Consider the following 21,827-nt stretch of genomic DNA (forward strand, 5'->3'; position numbering starts at 1 on the left):
TCTTAAAAACAACTAGGATGAAGGAAGAAATAATTTAACAACTGCAAGACAATGCAAAGATGAACAACATGATAATAATAGGTATCAATGAGAAAGTAGGAGTCAATATAAATGATATAAAAAGAATGTGGGCAGAAGTAATAGCAGAAAGTTTTGCAACTATGGGGAAACAATCTCACATTCAGGTAACCAAAGCAAACAGAACTCCAAATAACATCAAACCAATTAAAAACACACCAAGACATATAATAGTCAAGATACCAGAAATCCAGCACAATCAATATACTGAAAGTTGCTAGAGAAAAGAAACAGAGCACATTTAAAAGAAAATCCATCAGAATTGTGGCATACTTCCCTTCACAAACCATGAAGGCAAGAAGAGCATGAAGCAGAGACCTTCAAGTCCTCTATGAAAACAAATTCAAGCCCAGACTACTATACCCTGCAAAACTCTCTTTTGAGTTTGATGGAGAACTGAAATACTTCCATGCCAAAGAAAAACTAAAAAGTTTCATGATGACAAAGCCAAGTGAAAATAGACTAACTAAAGATGTTCTAGAGAGGTACCAAAATGATCAATACTCCAAGAATGAAAATACAAGGAACGCACTAAATAGGGCAAACACTTAAAGGAAAAAAAGAAATAAACAACAGCAGGTGAATAAAATGTCAATCATAATTCAACACATATCAATTATAGCCATCAGTGTAAATGGACTCAATACATTAAATAAAAGAAATAGACTGGCAGAGCGGATAAGGAAACAAAATCCAGCAATATGCTGCATACAAGAAAAATACTTAACTTATATATTAATTCATAGGCTGAAATTCAAAGGATGCAAAACAATACCACATGAACCAGCAACTCATAAAAAAGCAGGGGTAGCTATCCTTTTCTGAGACACTCTCAACTTCAAACCAAGAATGATCAAAGGGAATAAATAAAGCCACTATATACTGGCTAGGGAAAAAGTTAAAGTGGAAAAGGTAACACCCACAAATATGTAGGCACCAAACATAGGAAAATGCACCTCTATAAGACAAATCTTAATGAACATGAAAAATCTAATATCTAATACCACAATCTTAACAGGAAACCTTAACAAACCCTTATCCCTAAAATTTAGTTCAAGAAGACAAAAATTAGCAAAGAAGTAGTAGAACTGAACCAACGGTTGGGACAAATGGACATAGTGGATGTAAACAGTGTTTAACCCAACCACTGTCGCATACACTCTTTTTTTCAGTTGAACATGGTTCATTCTATAAAACACACCAAATACTAGTTCTCAAATCATGATTAAGTATATGGAAGAAAATAGAAATTTTCCCATGCATATTATCTGACCACAGTGCAATAAAACTGGAAATAAATGACAAAGGGAACTAGAAAAAAAAAACAAATAAATACATAGAAATTAAACAACACCCTACTAAGCTACCAATGGGTTACAGGTGAAATTAAATAAGAAATTTAATAATATCTACAATTCAATGAAAAGTCAAGCACGAATTATCAGAATTTATGGGATACGATTAAATCAGATCTTAGAGGGAAATTTATACCTGTGAACTCACACATTAGGAAAAAAGCACAGGAAAAAACAAACAACCTAATACTGAAACTCCAAAATGTAGAGAAAGAGCAAACTCAAGCCAAAGCCCAAAGATAGGAACAAATCACAAAGATTACAGCAGAAATAAATTCAAGTGAGATGGAAAAAAAGAAGTTCAAACATTTAACGAATTGTTACTAAAACTTATTTGGAACCAGAAAAGACCTAAAATAGCAAAGACAATACCAGCTAACAAAGAGAAGGCAGGCAGGAGGCATTACAATTCCTGACTTAAAATTTTACTACAAGGCTACTGTGATAAAAACAGCATGGTACTGGCAAAGAAATCACCCTGAGAATCAATGGAATAGATTAGAAGACATTATTCCTAATCAATGGAATAGATTAGAAGACATTGAGGCCTCTACAAACAGCCTCAACAAACTTATCTTTGACAAAGGGGCAAAACATACTCACTGGAAGAAAGCATCTTTAACAAATGGTGCTGGGAAAACTGGCTGTCTACATGCAGAAAACTAAAACTTGACCCAGGTCTATCACCATGCGCTAAGCTAAAGTCAAAATGGATTACAGATTTAAACATTAAAACAGAAACACTAAATCTCCTGGAAGGGGAAGTAGGAAGAAGTCTTCAAGAAATACGGGTGGGGAAAGAGTTCATGAACAAAAATCAAATTTCACGGGTAATACTTGAAAGAGTTAATGAGTGGACCCACCTCCTATTTTTTAAATTATTTATTTATTTATTTATTCATTTTTCTGTGTGTGTGTGTGTGTGTGTGTGCGTGTGGCCAGCTCAGCCCACCAGGGGGAGGGGCTGTCTGGCATGTGGTGCTGGAGGATTGAACCGCGGTCCATGTGCTTTGCTAAGATTGTTCCAAGTAGGTGCTTTAGAGCACTGAGCCATCTCACCAGCCCCCCCCCCACCTCCTATTAAGAAGTTTTGCAAGTCAAAAGAAATTGCCAAAAAAGTGAAAAGACAACTGAAAAATTTGAAAAATAAGTATTCAGAGAAAGATCTGCTCAATAAAATTTATAAAGAACTAAAAAACACTAGGGCCACAAAGTTTAAAGGTCAAATCCAGAAGTGGGGATTTGAGATGAACACACACTTCTCAGAAGATGAAATGAAAGAATCGAATAAATATATGCAAAATGCTCCACATCACTAGTCATCCATGAATTGCAAATTGAAACAACACTGAGATATCATCTCACCCCAGAAAGAACGGCTATCATAAAGAAATCACTCAACAACAAATCCTCGAGAGACTTTGGGGAAAACGGAATCTTCTCTACTGCTGGTGGGAAGGCAGCCTGGTGCAATCATTATGGAAATCAGTGTGGAGATCCTTTAAAAAAAAGACTGGAAATCCCCTTTAAACCAGCTATTCCTCTATTGGGAATTGTCCCAGAGGATCTGAAAACATCATATCATAGTGATATATGTGTACCTATATTCATAGCAGCACAATTTCTGATAGCCAAATCTTAGAAGCAAACAACATGCCTGTCACCTGAGGAATGGATGAAAAAGATGTATTTTTATACAATGGAGTATTACTCAGATATAAAGAATGGTAAACTTGAAGCCTTTATATTGAAGTGGATGCCACTTGAAGATATACTCATAAGTGAAATAAACCAGACACACGTGTATAAATATAGTATAGTTCCCTAGTATAAGAACTCAAAAGAAGAAATACAAATAGAAAGGTACAAGACAACTAAAAGGAAAGCAAGAACATAAGGACTAAACAATGAAGAGACAGCAAGGAGAAGAGCTAGGAAACACGACAGAGGCAAAGACATACAGTTATACATATGAGAGGGGTAAGGCAATGGTCCCGAGAATCTTCAGAAGATTTCTGAACCTAGCAGTTAATTGGAAGTATCCTCACCCTGACTAACTATATATGCTGATACCTGTGAAATAAACAACTGCACTGAAGATGGCAATTTGTAATAGTAGGTTCATGCTTGCAGTACCTATCATTCTGGTCTTCTGAATATGTGCTGCTTGTTATGCCACAATGGTTGTTGTTATGTTGTCTCTTGGTAGATGACTGCTTAAAAGGAAAGGGGGCGGTGAATGCTGGCAGGAAACAGGAAAAGGATGGTTGCAGGAATGTCCTGCTACAATGCTGTATATGGTTAGATTTCTAAACTTATGTGCAAACATATATAATTGTTTATTCCTATTTCTTAAATATATGTTAATTTTTTTAATTTTTCATATTCTGCAGGGACTTATAGGTTTACATGAAAATGTCTTCCGTGTTATGCCTCAGATGTTTGATATTCAGACAGATAGTGAGGTTAAGCTCAATAGCCTAGGTTGTGCAGTAATAACAATAAGCTTCTCTTCTGGAGGGTTAACAATCAAAGTTTTCAGAACAAAAATTAGAGAAAAAGGAGGGCCACAAGACCGCCAACATTTTTTAATGATGTTAGTTCTTAATTTTATTATAAAATTGTATACTTGCATATATAAAGATTATGTTCATCTTGAGGAGTTGGTACATGCACATAATACATCTTAATTCTTTTGCTTCATTTCTCCTTTATCATCCTCCCTTTTCCCTCCCTCTCTTGGTCACCCTCGCATTGGCAAAAGATCTAACCACAATTTCCTATTATGTCTTTTTTTCTTGCACTTTAAATTATTTATCTTTAGGGTTTATCATATAAGAAAAGCCATGTGATATTTAAGCTTCTGTGTCTGATGTACTTCATTTAACATTATAGTCTCAAGGTGCATCTGTTTTCCTACAAATTTTTTGAGCTTATTCTTGGACTGCCAACATTTTGGCCCTAACATTTCAAGGCCAATCATGACCCAGGACATATGAGAAAATGAACTGCAACATCATGTAACTCAGTTGTGTCCCAGTTTTTTGTTCAAGATTATGGGGCCAAAGAGGAAAGTGATCGATGATATAGAGTGTGCCTAAGGAGAGTTACATGGAGAGAAAACATTTTTCAGGCTTTTACAGAGAGAAAATTGGTCAAGCAATGGCTATGACTCATCCACATGTGTGACACTCACAAGGGTTCTACAAAATGCGGTACAGGGTCTCAGGATAAATCCTGAGGGGATTTTATTGACCTTTTCACGTACAAAAGCTACAATTCTTGTTACATTATTCTTGCATTATCTTGGTCTTAACCATCCAGCAGAAAAGTATGAAAACAAAGTGCAAGAAATAAAGCCATGTTATTATGATGAGCTGTAGGGGACTCAGGTCAAGAACTTCTGACATTGCCAGTCATGTGGGAGACCCAATGCTATTATGTGCTATTGTACTATTTTGAAATATTTTTCTGAGTTCACACACTTATAATATTTAAATGACAGAACTAAACAAAAAAATGGGATACAGATGAATGACCATTGTGTGTCTGTGTATTCAAAATGGTTAGGATACATATACAACTACATTCTCTTAATTCAATGAATAGAGGGATTTATTCTAATAGTGTTTGCAAATAGGATGCCATACCTACATTCTCTTAATTCAATGAATAGAGGGATTTATTCTAATAGTGTTTGCAAATAGGATGCCATGTTTGCAAATAAAATTCCACGTCCTGATGCATTCACAACTGAATTCTACAAGAATTTTACAGATGTTATAAAACCTATACTACACAAACTCTTCAATGTACAGCAAATAACAACTAGGAAAAGAGTATGCAATGTGTGAATTATTGAAAATGTCCTAATTTGCTTTGAAACTTTCTCAGTGCTATTTGTTTATCGATAAAATTATGGAAAAAAAAATTCAAACTTGGAATGCTAAAAAAATTTACAAAATTATTGTTAAAAATGTAGTTAAAAAATTTAAAAAATAAATAAATAAAAGTGAAGTAACAAATCAAAAAGCTGATTCTTTGAAAGGTTAAATAAAATTGATAAGTCCCTAGGAAACCTCATCAAAAATAGGAAAGAAATAATTCAAATACAAACAATAAGGAATGAAAAGGTTGTAATTACCACAGACGCAGTGAAAATTTAGAAGATTATCAACAGCTACTTTGTGAATCTTTACTCTGACAGAAGACACACAAGAAATGTACAGAAAGGTACAAATTACCAAAACTGAATCAAGAAGATATAAGAACTTTCACTAATGCAATCACAGCCAATGAAATATGACATACAATAAGAAAATACGGACAAATAAAATTCCACGTCCTGATGCATTCACAACTGAATTCTACAAGAATTTTACAGATGTTATAAAACCTATACTCCACAAACTCTTCAATGAAATTGAAAAGGAAGCAATCCTTCCATAATCTTTTTTGTAGTTAAGAATTATATGGATACCAAAACCAGGGAAATACACTACTAAACAGGAGAACATTAGGGCATCTCCCTCATGAACATAGATGCAAAAATCCTGAAGAAAATCTCAGAAAATAGAATACAACAAATCATCAAGAAGATGATACACCATGAGGATGCAGGACTCATCCCCGTGATGCAAGAATGTTTCAATATACCCAAATCTATAAATGTAATACACTATATCAATAGAGCCAAATCCTAAAACCACATCATCAACTCAAATGATGCAGAAATGTATTTTGACACAGTCCAACACTCACTCACATTCAAAGTCTTACCAAAAATTGGAATACATGGCCTCTACTTCAGTCTGATAAAAACCATTTATGACAAGCCAACACCTAACAGAATTCTAAATGGCGAAAAACAGAAATGTTTTACACTCAGATCTGGTACAAGACAAGTATGTCTTCTATCACCAATCCTATTCAATTTAGTTCTAGAGTCATTAGCTAGAACTATTAGACAAAAAGAAGCAAAAGGAGTAAAAATAGGTAAAGAAGACATTAAATTATCATTATTTGCAGATGATATGACACTTAACTTGGAAGACCCAAAAATCTCCACCAAGAAGCAGCTAGAATTGATACACAAATTTAGTAGCACAGCAGGATATAAAATCAGTACCCCAAAGTCAACAGCATTCCTCTACATAGATAACAAACACACTGAGAGGGAAATTAGAGAAACAATAACTTTCATAATAGCACTGCAGAAAATGAAATACCTTAAAGTTAATCTAACTAAAGAAGTCAAAGATCTATCCAATGAAAATTAAAGTACTCTGAAAAAAGAGATCATAGAGTGTTTCAGAAAATGGAAAGGTATTTCCTGCTCCTGCGTAGGAAGAACTAACTTTGTGGAGATAGCCATACTCCCAAAATTGTTTTATAGATTTATTGTAATCCCTATCAAACTGCCACTAACCTACCTTACAGACCTAGAGAAATCATGCCTAACATCTATTTGTAATGAGAAAAGACCTAGAATAGCAAAGGCAATCCAAGGTAACAAAGTCCTGGCAGGGGGAATTGGTATCCTTGACTTGAAATTATATTACAAAGCCAATATGATAAAATCAGCATGGTATTGGCAACAAAGTAGACCTGAAGATGAATTGAATAGATTAGACATTTCAGAAGCGTCTACAAACACACTCATCCACCTTATCCTTGACAAAGGGGCCAAATGTGCTTACTGTAAGAAAGATAGCCTCTTTAACAAATGGTGCTTGAAAATCTGGCTCTCTATATGCTGAAAAATAAACGTGACACAGGTTTATTACATGCATGAAGTTAATATCAAATTGGATTAAAAATGTAAACATTAAAAGAGATTCACTTAATCTCCTGGAAGAGAAAGTAGGAGGAACTCTTGAAGACACAATGCTAGGCAAAGAGTTCACGAACAAAAATCAAATCACACATTTAATACTTGAATGAATTAACAACTGAGAGTTCCTCTTATTGAGTACCTTATGTACGTCAAAAGAAATTATCAGTGAAGTGAAAAGATAACCCACGAATTCGAAAAATAATCTTAACTATTAAACACTCAAAGATCTTCTCTCTAGAATTTGTAAAGAACTAAAAAACATTAGGGCCCTAAAATTTAAAACCCAATTGAGAAATGGGCATCACAGATGAACACACACTTCTGAGAGGATGAAATTTGAGAAGTGTATGAATATATGAAAAACTAGCCATAGGTAAAATGCTAATTAAAACAACACTGAGATATCATCTCACCCCAGAAAGAATGACTATCCTAAAGAAATCAGCCATCAGCAAATGTTGGAGAGGCTGAGGGGAAAAAGGAATCCTTCTCCACTGCTAGTGAGAATGTAGACTAGTGCAAGCATTATGGTAATCTGTTAATAGACTCCTTAGACATCTGGGACTGGAAATCCCATTCAAACCAGCTATCTCCCTACTGGGAATTTTCCAAGAGGAAATGAAAACATCACATCATAGTGATAAATGTGCACCTCTGTTTATACCAGCTCAATTTGTGATAGCCAAATCCTGGAAACAAACAAAAAGCCCATCACCTGAGAAATGGTTGAAAAAGAGATGGTATTTTTATACAATGGAGTATTACTCAGCTATAAAGAATGCTAAACTTGAAGCCTTTATATTTAAGTGGAGGCCACTTGAAGATATACTTATGAGTGAAATAAACCAGAATCCAATGTGTAAATATTTTATATTCTTCCCATTATAAGAACTCAAAAGACGAAATGAAAATAGAAAGGTATAAAGGAATTAAAAAGAAAATGAGAAATTAAGGATTAAACAATGAAGTGAAGGCAAGGAGAAAAGCTAGGAAATATGACATGGACAAAACTGTACACATATAAGAACAACATTGCTATGGCAATGATTCTGAGAATCTTCAGCAAGTTTTTTTTTTAATTATTTATTTATTTATTTATTTATTTATGGAACCAGGGATTGAACTCAGATCCTTGTGTTTGCCAGTTAAGCGCTTATCCTACTGAGCCATCTCCTCAGCCCCTTCAGCAAGTTTTTGAAAGTAGCAATTAATTTTTAAATTTCTTACCCTGACTAATTGTATATGCTGATACCTGTGAACTAAACAACTGCACTGAATAGCAATGTGTATCACTAGAGTCATGCGTGGATGCCTGTCATTCTGGTCATGTAAATACGTACTGCTTGTCATGTCATATCAATTACTGGTATACTGTCTCTCAAGTAATTATTTGTTTAAAAAAGGGGTAATGAAGGAAAACAAGAGACAAGAAAAAATGTCGTAAGACTGTCTTTCTACAATGCTATATAAGTTTCAATTTCTAAATTTCCATGTCAAAACGTGCAATTGTTTATTCCAATTTTTAAAATATGTATTTATTTAATGTTTTAAATTTAATATTTTAAATATTTATTTTCTTTTTTTCCTTCACATTCTATGTGGAATAAAACCTTAACATATCAATACTTGATGCAAAACACCTGTCCCGTGCTGTGTCTAAGAATTTTTCATTCAGACAGACAGTGAGGTTAAGCTCAATTGCCTATGCTTTGAGGTAATAATATCATTAAGCGTTTCTTCTGGTGTGTTAACAACTTCAGTTTGCAGAACAAAAATTACAGAAAAGAAGGGCTACAAAAAAGCCATTTGAATATACTACACCTTAGAAAGAAACATTCATGCATTCATGCAAACCTAATTAGGAATTTCTTGAGACACATTTTTTTTTTTATTTTTAAGCAGGGATGGGATTTATTTCTTTCTCAGTTTTTCCTTTTATTGTTTGTCTTATTTTGTCCTCTCTGTTTTTTTCTATTTTTTGTATTTTTACTCTATTAATATTTTTTATTCTTTAACTGATATATCTTATTTTTCTCTCCTGCATGTCAGATTTTCTATATTTTTAAAAGTTTACATCATTCCCCATTTCCAACCTCCTCCAACTTTTCTAGTATTGCCATTAAGTTTTGTGTATCTTGAAGAACTTTGGCACACTCTGGGCAACCTGCAAGACTTTTGTAAATACTGCCTTCCTTAGCCCCAGCACAAAGAGTGGAACTTCTGCTGTTGCAACTCCAAACATTTAAGAACTTAATAGGTCTGTGAGTGACCTTACAGATGCAGGAGATCTTTTATTTGTGAGACCAGTGTGTGCAGGCACAGAGCTTTCCTGGCACATTTTAAGAACTCTGGCAGACTCTGGGTAGCCACTGGGACTCTGTCTCAGTGATTACTGGATTCTTCAAAAATGTCAAAACAAAGGAATAAAAGGCAATCCCAATCCTTTAGCCCACCCATAACAAGTCACCAGAAATCTCTGAAATCATAGCAACTAAAGAAAAAGGAACAAGTCCATCATGCTATAGAAGAAAGAAGAAATTATATCTCAGGTCTAAAAAGAAAGGACAGGACTCTGTAAAATAGCTCAGCACACTAAAGCACCAGCTTTTGGGAAGCTTAGACAAGCTTAGGAAAGTTCAGGGACCGACCACAGTTTAATGCACAACTCCATGCACCATGCCAGCCCCACCCCCAGGGAGGCTGAGCTGGCCAGAATCTGGAGGTAGCAGCATATGAATGTATTCCCAGTGCTGGGGAGGCTGATAGAAAGATCACCACAATTCTGAGCTGTGTAGTGAAACCCTGTAACAACCAAATACATTTTTTTAAAAAGACAACAATTGTGAAAGAATTGCTCAGTACAGCTAAAGATGATATAGATAGAAAAATAGAAGAGAAGAGAAAAATGATGGAAACACTGAATGAACAATGAAGGAAATAACTAGAATGCATGAAACAGATTCAAACAGATACCCAGGATACTAAGAATGCCATTGACAGCTGTAAAAATCACATGTTTGAAACTGACAATAGACTTTCAGACCTTGAATACTGTGCTTCAGTTAAAAAATGTGAAATAAAGGATTTCATAAAACTAAAAAGAAACCACGAAATAACAATTCACCAGCTATGAGAAGATGCAAAGAAAAATAATATAAGAATCATGTGTCAATGAAGAAGGAGATAGAAAAAATGGCATAAAATACCTATTCACAGAAGTATTAGTACAAAATTATCCAAATATGAGGAAATAATCTGACATAAAAATAAGCATTGCATATAGAACTCCACACAACCATAACAAGCAAGATTTCAGAAATTTAGGAAAGAAATATAATATTAAAACCTGCTAGGGGGCCAGGGAGATAGCGCAGTAGACTAAGCGCTTGCCTGGCAAGCACAGGGTCCTGAGTTCAATCCCCAGTACCACAATAAAATAAAATCTGCTAGAGAGAAGAAAGAGATCAACTACAATAGAAAGCCCATCAGAATCACAGTAGATTACTCAATACAAATAACTAAATCAAGAAGAGATTGGAATGAAGTATTCAGGTCCTGAAAGAAAATACCTTCCAACATAGGTTGACGTAACCTACAAAACAATCTATCAAATTCAATAGCGAAAAAAGATCCTTTCATGACAAAGAAGAAGTGAAGAAATTCATGACTACCAAACCAAACATACAAGGAGCACTGAGAGATATTTTAGAAAGAGACAGAAATAATCACAGCTTCAAGAATAACAGAAAGGAACCACTAAACAGAGCAAGAAATTAAAAAGTGAAGAAAAGTACAGAACCTATAACAGGAAAATAACCTGACAAAGATAAGCCAATGTGTATCAGTTATAATCATCGATGCTAATAGCCTCAATTTGCCAATAAAAAGATATAGAGTAGCAGAGTGGATTAAAAAAAAATTCAACACTTATAATGTGCACAAGACACACATTTATATTTTTATTAGTTTATTTTTTATGTATTTGCTACAGGGTCTACAGGGTCTTACAGGGTCTCACTACACAGATTGGACTCATAGTGATTCTCCTGTTTTCAGCCTCCCAGCACTGGGATTACAGGTGTGCGCCTCCACAACCAGCCTCAATTGCTATCTCAGCGCACCTAAGGGGCCAACATGGCACTCTGGGGTTCAAACCACAGCCGCTGTGCTCTGCCAAAGCAGGTGCTTTAGTCCACTGAGCTATCTGGCTAGAAAACACTTGTATGAGCCCAATCCAACAAATGACAAATTTTAGCAGACATGAAAAATCAAATGAGCAACAATACAATAAAAATGGGGGATTTAAAAACACGACAATCACAAAGAGATAGATCAACTAGACAAAAAATCAGCAAAAAACAAATAACAGAACTAAACAAAACTTGTGAAGAAATTGATTTGGTAGATGTTTATAGAATGTTTCACTCAGCAACAACAACACACACATTTTTCTCAACTTTACACGGGAAATTCTCCAAAATAGACCATGTATTACCATACAAAGTACTCTTAAGTAAATGTAAAGGAATTGAAATTATCGCATGCATACTATTTGATTAAAGGGCCAAAAAACTGGAAATTATTTTAAAAAGAAAATACAATAACACCATAAATTTAAAGAACATTTACTGCAAAATTATCTCAAACTTTTCATTGAAATGAAACGGGAATACTTTCTTCCAAACTCATTCTTGGAGGCAAGTATTACTTTGATTCCCAAACCAAAGAACTCTCCAACTAAAAAAGACAACTACAGGACAAACCCTCTCATGAATATAGATGTATAAATTCTCAATAGAATACTAGTAAATACAATGAAACAAATCATCAAGAAGGCTATACATCATGATCAAATGGGATTCATTCCAGGAATGCAGGGATGTTTCAACATATGCAAATCCATAAATGTAATACACCACATCAATACAACCAAGAACAAAAATCACATGAGCATCTCAATAGTTATAGAAAAAGCTTTGGACAAAGTTAAACTCTCATTCATGATGAAAATCCTACAGAAAATTGGAATAGATGATCCATATTTCAATCTGATAAAAGCAATCCATGAGAAATCAGAAAGCAACACATGAAATGGGTGAAAACTGAGGCCTTCACTTAAAATCAGTGACATGACAAAGACGTTCTCTCTTTCCACTCCCATTCATTATAGTTCTGGAAACATTAGCCCAAGCAATGAGACAAGAGAGAGAGAGAAAAATGAATGATTGGAAAAGTGAAATTATCATTATCTGCAGATGACATCATACTCTAAATAAGGAACTCCAAATTTTCCACCAAGAGTCTTATAGATTTAATCACCAAAATAAGCAATGCAACAGGGTACAAAGTCAGCACCCAAAAATCAGTAACATTTTTGTTCACAAAGAATGAACACTGAGAGAAATTAGGGAAACCACTCCTTTCACAGTAACATTAAAAAAAAAGTTAGGAATCAATCTCACAAAGGATATAAGACATATATACAGTGAAAATTATGGTACTCTTATCTGAGAAAAAAAAATTAAAGATTTGAGAAAATGGAAAAACATTTCATGCTCTTGTATGGGAAGAACCAAAAACTTGAAAATGGATATATGCCCAAAATTGTTATACACATTCAATGTAATCTGAACTAAACTACAATTAATATATCTCACAGAGTTCGAGAAAATTTTCATCAAATTTATTTGAAACCAGAATAGACCCAGAATATCAAAAACAATCCTGGGAAACAAAGGAAAGGCAAGAGGTATCACAAGCCCTGACCTGCAGTTATACTGTAAAGCTACTGTGATAAAATCAGCTTGCTTGGGCTGGTGAGATGGCTCAGTGGTCTAAAGCACCTACTTAGAACAAGCTAAACTCAAGCAAAGCACAGAGACCTCGGTTCAATCCCCCAGCACCACATGCCAGCCAGCCCCGGCCCCTGGTGGGCTGAGCTGGCCACACACACACACAATAAATGTTAAAATAAAAAAAAATTAAAAAAAAATCAGCTTGCGATGGGAAAGTTTATATCCCATTGTTCCCCTAACAATGGCCTTCAAGGCAAAACATATGAAGAAGTTTAAAAATTCGGGGTCCCCAAATTCCAAGACTCAGTCCAAATATGGGCATCTGAGGTGAATATATACTTTTCAGATGAAGAAATACAAATGGCAAGTAAATATGTGAAAAAATGTTCAACATGATTTGTCATCTGATAAATGCAAATTAAAACAACACTGAGAGTCCATCTCACCTCAGAATAAATGGCTAACATAAAGAAGTCAGCCCATAACAAATATGTGAGAGGCTGTAGCAAAAAAGAAACCTTTCTGCACTGGTAGTTGTAGTGAAGACTGGTACAACCACTATGGAAATCAGTATGAAGTTTCCTTCAAATGCTAGGATTGGAGATTTCATTGAAGCCAACTATTTTTCTCTTGGGGGCTTTTCCAAAAGAAATGAAAAATTCATACCACTGTGATATATGAGCACCCATGTTTATAGCCATGCAATTTGTCAGAGCTAAATCTGTAAACAACCCAGATGCCAATTAACTGAAGAATGTATAAAGATGATGTGGTAGTTTTACATAATGGAGTATTATTCAGCTGTAAAACAGGATAAATTTGAATCTTTTGTCTCTAAATGAATGCAAATAGAAAATGTACTATTAAGTGAAATATATCAGACCTGCACATGGAAACATCATATTGTCTACTTCATGTGAAAATCTGAGAGAGTAAAAAGGAAGCACCATGTTACAGAATGATGGTGGCCTAGAGAACATTTTTTCTCTAGGTTCACAAAACCAAGACATACAGGAAATCCAACCTACAATCAATTAAAAAGGAAGCATGACTACTGCCCCAGCCAGTGGCAGACCCTGTTGTCATCCATATGGTCCTGATTTTAGGTTCATGTAGAAAGTAAGAGTTGCACAATAATGAAGGCTTCTATGCATATTTCAGAAGAACACATAAGAGATCAGGGAGTGTGATTCTGAGAGAGCAGTGTATGCAACTCTGAGTGTAAGTCCAACGGGAAATGGAGAACTCAGAAGAATGGAAAGACCAGGAATAAAAATTGACTGTTGAAAGATTCAAGGATTGAGCCAAGGCATCCTAAGGGAGAGAATACATGTGAGCTGAAGCCTCACACAGTGCTGTAGAGTCAGAGTCACCCCAGAATTTTTGAATTTATGTCATTCCACAGACTATCTTAGATGGTGCACATGGAACTAGAGGAATTAATGTTTGCCTTGCTGTACTTTGGTCTTATTTGGACCCATTATGTCATTTCTGTCCCCCTATATTGGCTGTTAATATTTATATTGTGTCATTGTATGTTGGAAATGTTTAATTTTCTTTTCATTCATACAGGAGCTTGTAGCTAAGAGTTTACCTTAAATCTGAGGATAATTTATACTTGGACCTTAAAGCAACACTAATATTGTTAGCATTTTGGCAACTATTGGAGGTGGACTAGTACCTTTTCCATAAAGGAATGTGTATGAGTCTGAGGTTCTGGGGGTAGAATGTTATGGCTATTATTTAGAAGTTCCCAAAACCTCACGCTTTTATGAATAAATCAGCCTTTCAGGAGAGGTATGGATTTAAAGTGTGTTTTGATGGGATTAAGTAACTGATTAAGGGTGTATAATCAGTTACTCCAGTGATTAGTTTGACATAATTCTTGGTTTAGCTGAAATGAAGGCCCATAATTCTTGTGAGTGCTACCTGACTAACAGCATGTACCTTGGATAAAATATGAGTCAGAACTGGACTGCTGACATCACTTGCTACTTGACACTTTTGCTGCTGCTTCTTGCCTTTTAATTTGCACACCATCAATTGTTTTTACTCCTCTTGGTTGCTCCTTTGTCATGCTGTCCCGCTGTGGAGCCAGCCAGTTATGGAGGGAAAATTCTGGAAACTGTGATCCAAAATAAACCGTTCCTCCTTTAGAGCTGGCCAAATAGCTCAGCGGATTAAAGTGCCTGCAAACAGGCACAGGGATCAGGGGTTTGAACCCTGGGCCTGCCATGCCTGCCCCGCCCCCATGGCTCACTGAGACAGCAATTGAGATTGGGCGTGGTGGTGCACACCTATAATCTCAGCTCTTAGGAGTCTGTACACAGGTGGATCACTATGAGTCTGATCTAGTAGTGGACCCTGAACACCTGTGGACCCTTCCCTAAAACACAAAATTAAAAATAAAAAATAAACCTTTCCTTCAAATAAACCTTCCCTCCTTTAAAACTAGATGTTTAGTATTTTGTCTCAACAATAATAAAATTAAAGAAGACAGGTATTATATAATTTTCAAATTAATGAAATTTATTTCTGCATTTTAGGTATGCATAATGATCGCAGTGATCACAGGAAATTTGAACCTATATATCACATGTCTTGGTTCTATTTGCCATTCCCTTAACCTCTGTTTATGCTCTCTAGCCCTCCTTCCTTTAAAATTATTATTTCTTTCTTTTCTCATTTTTTTCTTTACCTTTACCTCCATTCCATCTTACCTATGTCTGGTTGCCTTTCCCATTTGAAGATTTTTCGTCCTAATTCACAATATCAATTATACATTGTGGTCCTTACACTTTCACTTTCTCACTCCAGAGGAACACACAGTGTTTAAATAGGTGTTTCCATTTTATTTCACTTAATTGTGTGGCCTCAAGGTGCATGCATTTACTTAGAAATGGCTTAAATTTATCCTTCTTTATGGCTAAGTAGTACTACACTGTATAAAAACAAATCTTACTCTGTGCATGGTGGTGCATGCCTGTAATTCCAGCACTAGGGAGGCTAAAAGCAGGAGAAGTTCGAGTCTGAGCTGCATAGTGAGACCCTGCACACATGCAAAAACATCTTCTTTATGCATTCATCATTTGATGGACATTTGGGCTATTTCTAAGATAAAATTATTACAAACTATGCTGCTATAAACATGAGTGCACATATATCATGGTGGCATTCTTTTGGGGGTGAGGGAGATAGCACAGTAGTACAAACACTTGCCTGGCAAGCACAAGCTCCTGAGTTCAATACCTGGTATTAAAAAAAAAAAGAGAGAGATGTTGCTTTAGGAACCCAGGGAGATGGCTCATTAGAATAAGTGCTTGCCTGGCAAGTGTACGGGCTTAAGTTCAATCTCTGGTTCTCCCCCCCCAAAAAAAAAATTAAAATATAAATAAATTATTCTGGGAAGATGCCAAGAAGGGTAATACCTAGGGTGAATAGAACCTCTAGTCCTAATTTTTTTTTGAAGAATCCCCACACTGATTTCCACAGGTCTTTCACCAATCTACACTCCTTACAGAAATAGAGAAAGGTTCATTTGTGAGGGTTTTTTTTTTTTTTTTGGTGGTACCAGAAATTTAACTCAGGACTTTGAGCTTGCCAGGCAAGCACTTATTTCACTGAGATATCTCTCCAACCCATGACAGCATTTGTTATTCATTGATTTGTTTATAACTGCTATTGATTCTAGAGTGAGTTGCAAACTTAGCATTGTCTAAATTTGCATGTCTTGAATGACCAATGATATTGGACACTTTTTCATATATTTATTTTTTGTTTCTACTTCTTCATCTGAGACATGTCTATTCATGTCAGATGCCTACTTTTGGATTTGATCCTTATCAAAATGTTCTAAAATTTAGAGATGTTCAAACATTCTAGATAGCATTCCTTTCTCTGAGGAAGAGCTAGCAAAATATTTTCCCACACTGTGGGTTGTCTCTTCACTCCTTTGGTATTTTTGTTTCCTGCATAAAAGCTTTTTAGTGACATGAGATCCCATTTCATCCACTGTGATAGTTCCTGTACAATCTGTATTTTCTTGGGAAATTATTTTTTAGCTTGATGCTTTCAAAATTTTTACCTGTTCTCTCTTCCAGAAAGTTTGGTGTTACTGCTTAAACACATATATTTTATCCATTTCCATTTTACTTTAGTGCAGTTGATATAAATGAGTCTAATTTTAATCTTTGGTATGTGGAAAGTCAAATTTCCAGGGCCATTTTTAAAGCGTGAAATCTTTCAGTATTTGACCATCTAGTATTATATCAGCAATAGGCTTTCATAGATTGCTTTTATTAGTTTGAGACAAGGATTATCCATCCCAACACTCTGTAGGAGTTATTTAAATATTGAATGGATTTGGGCCTTTTTCTAATGTTTTTCCTGCATCTATTGAGAGATCATATGGTTTTTGTCCTTTGCTCTTTTAATATGGTGCATTACATTTACATATGTTGAAATATCCATGTATCCTTGGAATTAATGCTACACGATCATGGCACATAATCTTCTTGATAATTTTTAACATTCTGATTGTCCATGTCTTATTGCAAATTTTTGCACCCATGGGAGATTGGATTCTAGTTTTGTTTGTTGGTTGAATTCTTCATTACTAAGGTAATTCTTGCTTCCAAGAAAAACAATGGAAATATTTCCTTTTCAATTTCATTAAAGAGTTAAAAAGTGGTTGCATTAGGTCTTTAAATTTCTTCTAGTGAATCATCAGGGCTTTGAATTTTCTTAGCTGTTAGGTTTTTAACTTCATCTTCTATTTCATTAACTGATATTTGTTTATTTAAAATATTTGTATCTTTTTTATTCATCTTTGGTAATTCACATCTATCTAGGGATCCATCCATTTCTTCTGCATGTTTCATCATATTAGAATACAGGTTCTCAAAGTAGATATTAACAATCTTCTGGATTTCCTCAGGATGTACTGTGATTTCACGATTTTTATTCCTGATTACATGGGTTTGAGTCTTTTCCTTCCTTTTCTGATAAGGTTGATATTATAGTTTGTGTCTAGTTGTTCCCCCAAAGCCTTATGCAGTCATGGGGAAGATTCTGGAGTTTGTGATTGATTGTTGTGGATATGGATGCTGCACTTGCCCTGGGGAAGGTAATTTGCATTACAATATACGGAAGGAAGAGAAGCTAGCTGTCTGCCTGAGCTACTGCTACTCCCCTTTTTTTCTGCCCTTTGCTACTGCCATGAAAGTTGGCTCTCTGCTGTGTGCCACTTTGCATTGGAGCTAGCTTAGTATAGACTGAAACCTTCAGTAACTGTGAGCTAAATCAACCTTTCTTTCCTTCATTTTGAGTGTTAGGTATTTGTCCCAGCAATGAGAGAAACTGAGACAGTTGAATAAGGACTTGTCAATTTTATTTAATCTTTCATAAAGCCAACTGCTCTATTCATTGATTCTTTGTATTGTTTTCTTAGTCTCAATTGCAATAATTTCGGTTTTGGTCTTTATAATTTTTTCCCTTGTACAAGATGTGGTCTTGACTTGCTTTTATTTCTCTAGAACCTTGAGATTTAAGATTAGGTTATTTATTTGACTTCACTGTTTCCCTGTTATGGATTTCACCACTATAATTTTCCTTGGAAATACTGCTTTCATAGTGTCTGGTATATTCTGGTATGTTGTATTTACATTATCATTTAATTGTAGAAACCATTTAATTTCTTCTTTAATTTCATTTTATTGTTTAGTTGTGCTGGAGGGTATAATTTAATTTCCATGTGTATATGTACTTTTGTGATTTTTTTGCAACTAATTTCCAATTTCATCACACTATAGTCTGATAATGTGTATGAGGTAAATTCAATTCCTTTGCATTTATTAAACATGTTCTGTTACTATTATATTGTCTAGTTTAGAGTACATCCTATATGTAGCTGAAAAGAATATGTACTCTGCAAATATCTATTAAGTCCATCTGGTCAAAAGATTGATTCATTTGTAATATTGTCTTTTTCTTTCTATATACATCCTCTTTTCCAATTTACTTTTAATTAAGTTTGTTTGAACACTTTAGATATGCATAGTAAACATATTCATCATAGGGAATTTGAACCTGTAAATGAGATGTTTTGATTCCTATTTTTTTAACTTAATATTCTCTCCTTGTTTCAACGCCTCTTCCATTCCCTATTTACACACCTTTGTTTCCATTTTATCCTTTCTTTAGCATTTTTTGTCTTTTACTGTTTTTTTTCTTTTGCCCTTCCTAATCTTAGTTTCTCTTTCCTTTTGAACCATTTCTTCCAGTTTTACAAGAATTATTTTACAATTTGTTGTTTATTTATTCTTGCAGTTTCTCACACTTGAGAAGGGTAAGGCAAGTATTACACATGTGTGTCTGATTGTTTTCACTTATATGTATGATCACAACATCCACTCATTTACTAATCTTGTTTCAAATGCATTTCTTCATGCTGAAGTAAAGCTTTATTGTATATAAAAGTATCACATCTTTTGTATACATTCATCTGTTGATAGCCAGTGAATTTTTCAGGATCTGAGTTTTCATTACTTTATATATTTCATTGACTGATATTGGATTATTCATGATTTTTGTGTCTTCTTGGTTCACTGATGGTAGTTTGCTCAGGAATTTATCCATTGTTTCATAATTCCCTGTTTTATTCAAGTATAGGTTATCAAAGTGGTTATCAACTTCTTCTGTCTTTTCTAAGAATCTGTTTTCATTTTGTCTTCTCATTTCTAATCATATACACTTGTGTCTTTTGGTAATGTGTGTTAAGGATATGTGCATTTGATTTCATACTTTGAAGAACAGTCTTTGATACATAGATTATTTTTCAGAGTCTGAATTTCATGAATTTCTGTTCTGATGTCTGAAATTTTATTCTTCATACACTCTTTGAATGTGGATTGTTTTTGTTTTTCTAGGATATTTAAGTGCATTATTAACTGATTTATTTTAGATTTTTCTATTTTTCAGAAGGAAATTTATTATTATATTGTCCCTCCTAGAATGGATTTTTTATGTCACCTAGGTTCTAGTAAATGATACTAAAGTGATCATTGTATTGTAGTAACTGTTGAATTTCTTCTCTATTTTCATCTGAGATCACTGATTATTAAATAGAATATTATTTAATTTCTATATTTTTGAATTATTTCTTTACTGTAATTTTTTATTAATTTTATTGAGAAAAATAGTAATTTTTCATTGATTTTTAATTTTAATGTGGTATAATATGCATGAGATGATTTTTGAACGTACACATGCATGCTTCATAGGCTAGTACATGGTCTGTTTTGTAGAAAGTTTCTTGTGCTGCATAAAATGTACTTTGTTATTTTTTAATAGAATACTGTAAAAAAATATTAAGTTCATTTCTTCAAATAGTTTGTTTAATTATACTATTTCCTTTTGGTTTGTTTGTGTAATGACTTGTCCACTTGGGACACTAAGGCATTTAATTCCATTGGTGCTTATATAATATTTTGTGTCCATTAGTTAGTGTCTGTTTTTTAACTTGAATGCACAGGTATTTGGTATGTGTATACTCACAATTGTTATGCCTTCATATTGAATTCTTCCCTTACCCAATATGTAGTAATTATCTTTGGCTCTTCTAGTCAACTTAGGCTTAAAATCCCTTTGTCTGGAATTACACTAGCTACTCCTGCTTTTTTCTGGGTTTCCATTGTATGGAATATTATTTCTTATTGTGTGAATTTTAATCTCTACCTTTTTTAATTAATTTTTTATACTGCATATCACAGGTTTTCTTTCTTGATTTATTTTGGCAATATGTGTGTTTTGATTTTGGAATTGAGATCATTCCCACTGAGAGTTATTACTCAGTGTTATTAACTTGTTGCTGCTATTGCATCTCAGGATATTACTGAGATGATGATGCTGCTGCTGATGATGATGATGGTGGTGATGATGATTATGATGATGATGATAATTTTTAGGTATTTCTGGCTTAGTGACAATGAATTTCTTTTGCTCCTTTTACATGAATTCGGTACAGGGTCTCACTGCACAGCTTGGATTTATAGTGATCTTCCTGCTTTCAGCCTCCACAGCTCTGGGATTACAAGTGTGTGTCACCACTCCCATAGGCCTTCACTGGATCAGTGTGCCCAGGGTTGGGGCCTGTGTAGAATGTGGTGTCAGGGAGAGAACCCTGGTTCTTGTGCTAATCTAAGCATGCCCTTCGTCTGCTGAGCTATCTCTCTGATTCTGTGACAATGAATTTCTTGAGATGTTTTCTTGAGAATACATCATTTCTCTAATAATATTGAAGGAATTTTTTCTGGATGTATAATTTAGGATTGTAAACTATCTTTTAGGATTTTGAACATTTTGCACCAACTTTTTCTGATTTTTGAGGTGTGTGTGGAATCATCTCCTATAATTCTAGTTGATTTATATTTATATGTATTTCATTCCATTTCTCTAATAACATTTAAGATTTTGCTGTGTTGCCATGGTAAACTTCTGCAACTTAGAGTACAGTGTGTGGTGGACAGGTTTTCTTTTATTTATGGCTTTTTGGAGAGTTATATGCCTCACTTATCTACATATTAATTGAGGATCGTTCTGTCATTATTAGTGTGAACAATGTTTTATGCCACTTGTATTGTCTTCTAAGTTTTCATTTATTCTTATTCTTAAATTAGTCTTCTTCACATCATCTTGCAGCTGTTTGATCCATTTTTAATATCCTCTTGTTGTTTTAAAGTGCTTTTGAAAGTATCACTGTTTTAC

The 21,827-nt window shown here is 34.5% G+C and overlaps 1 pseudogene; it reads right to left on the bottom strand.

Moving 5' to 3' along the window:
* Positions 1-21,827, bottom strand: part of LOC101576396 — a 35,141-nt pseudogene that overhangs the window by 1,021 nt on the left and 12,293 nt on the right.

This window comes from Octodon degus, unplaced genomic scaffold, assembly GCF_000260255.1.
Source record: "Octodon degus isolate 3935 unplaced genomic scaffold, OctDeg1.0 scaffold00103, whole genome shotgun sequence".
NCBI lineage: Eukaryota > Metazoa > Chordata > Mammalia > Rodentia > Octodontidae > Octodon > Octodon degus.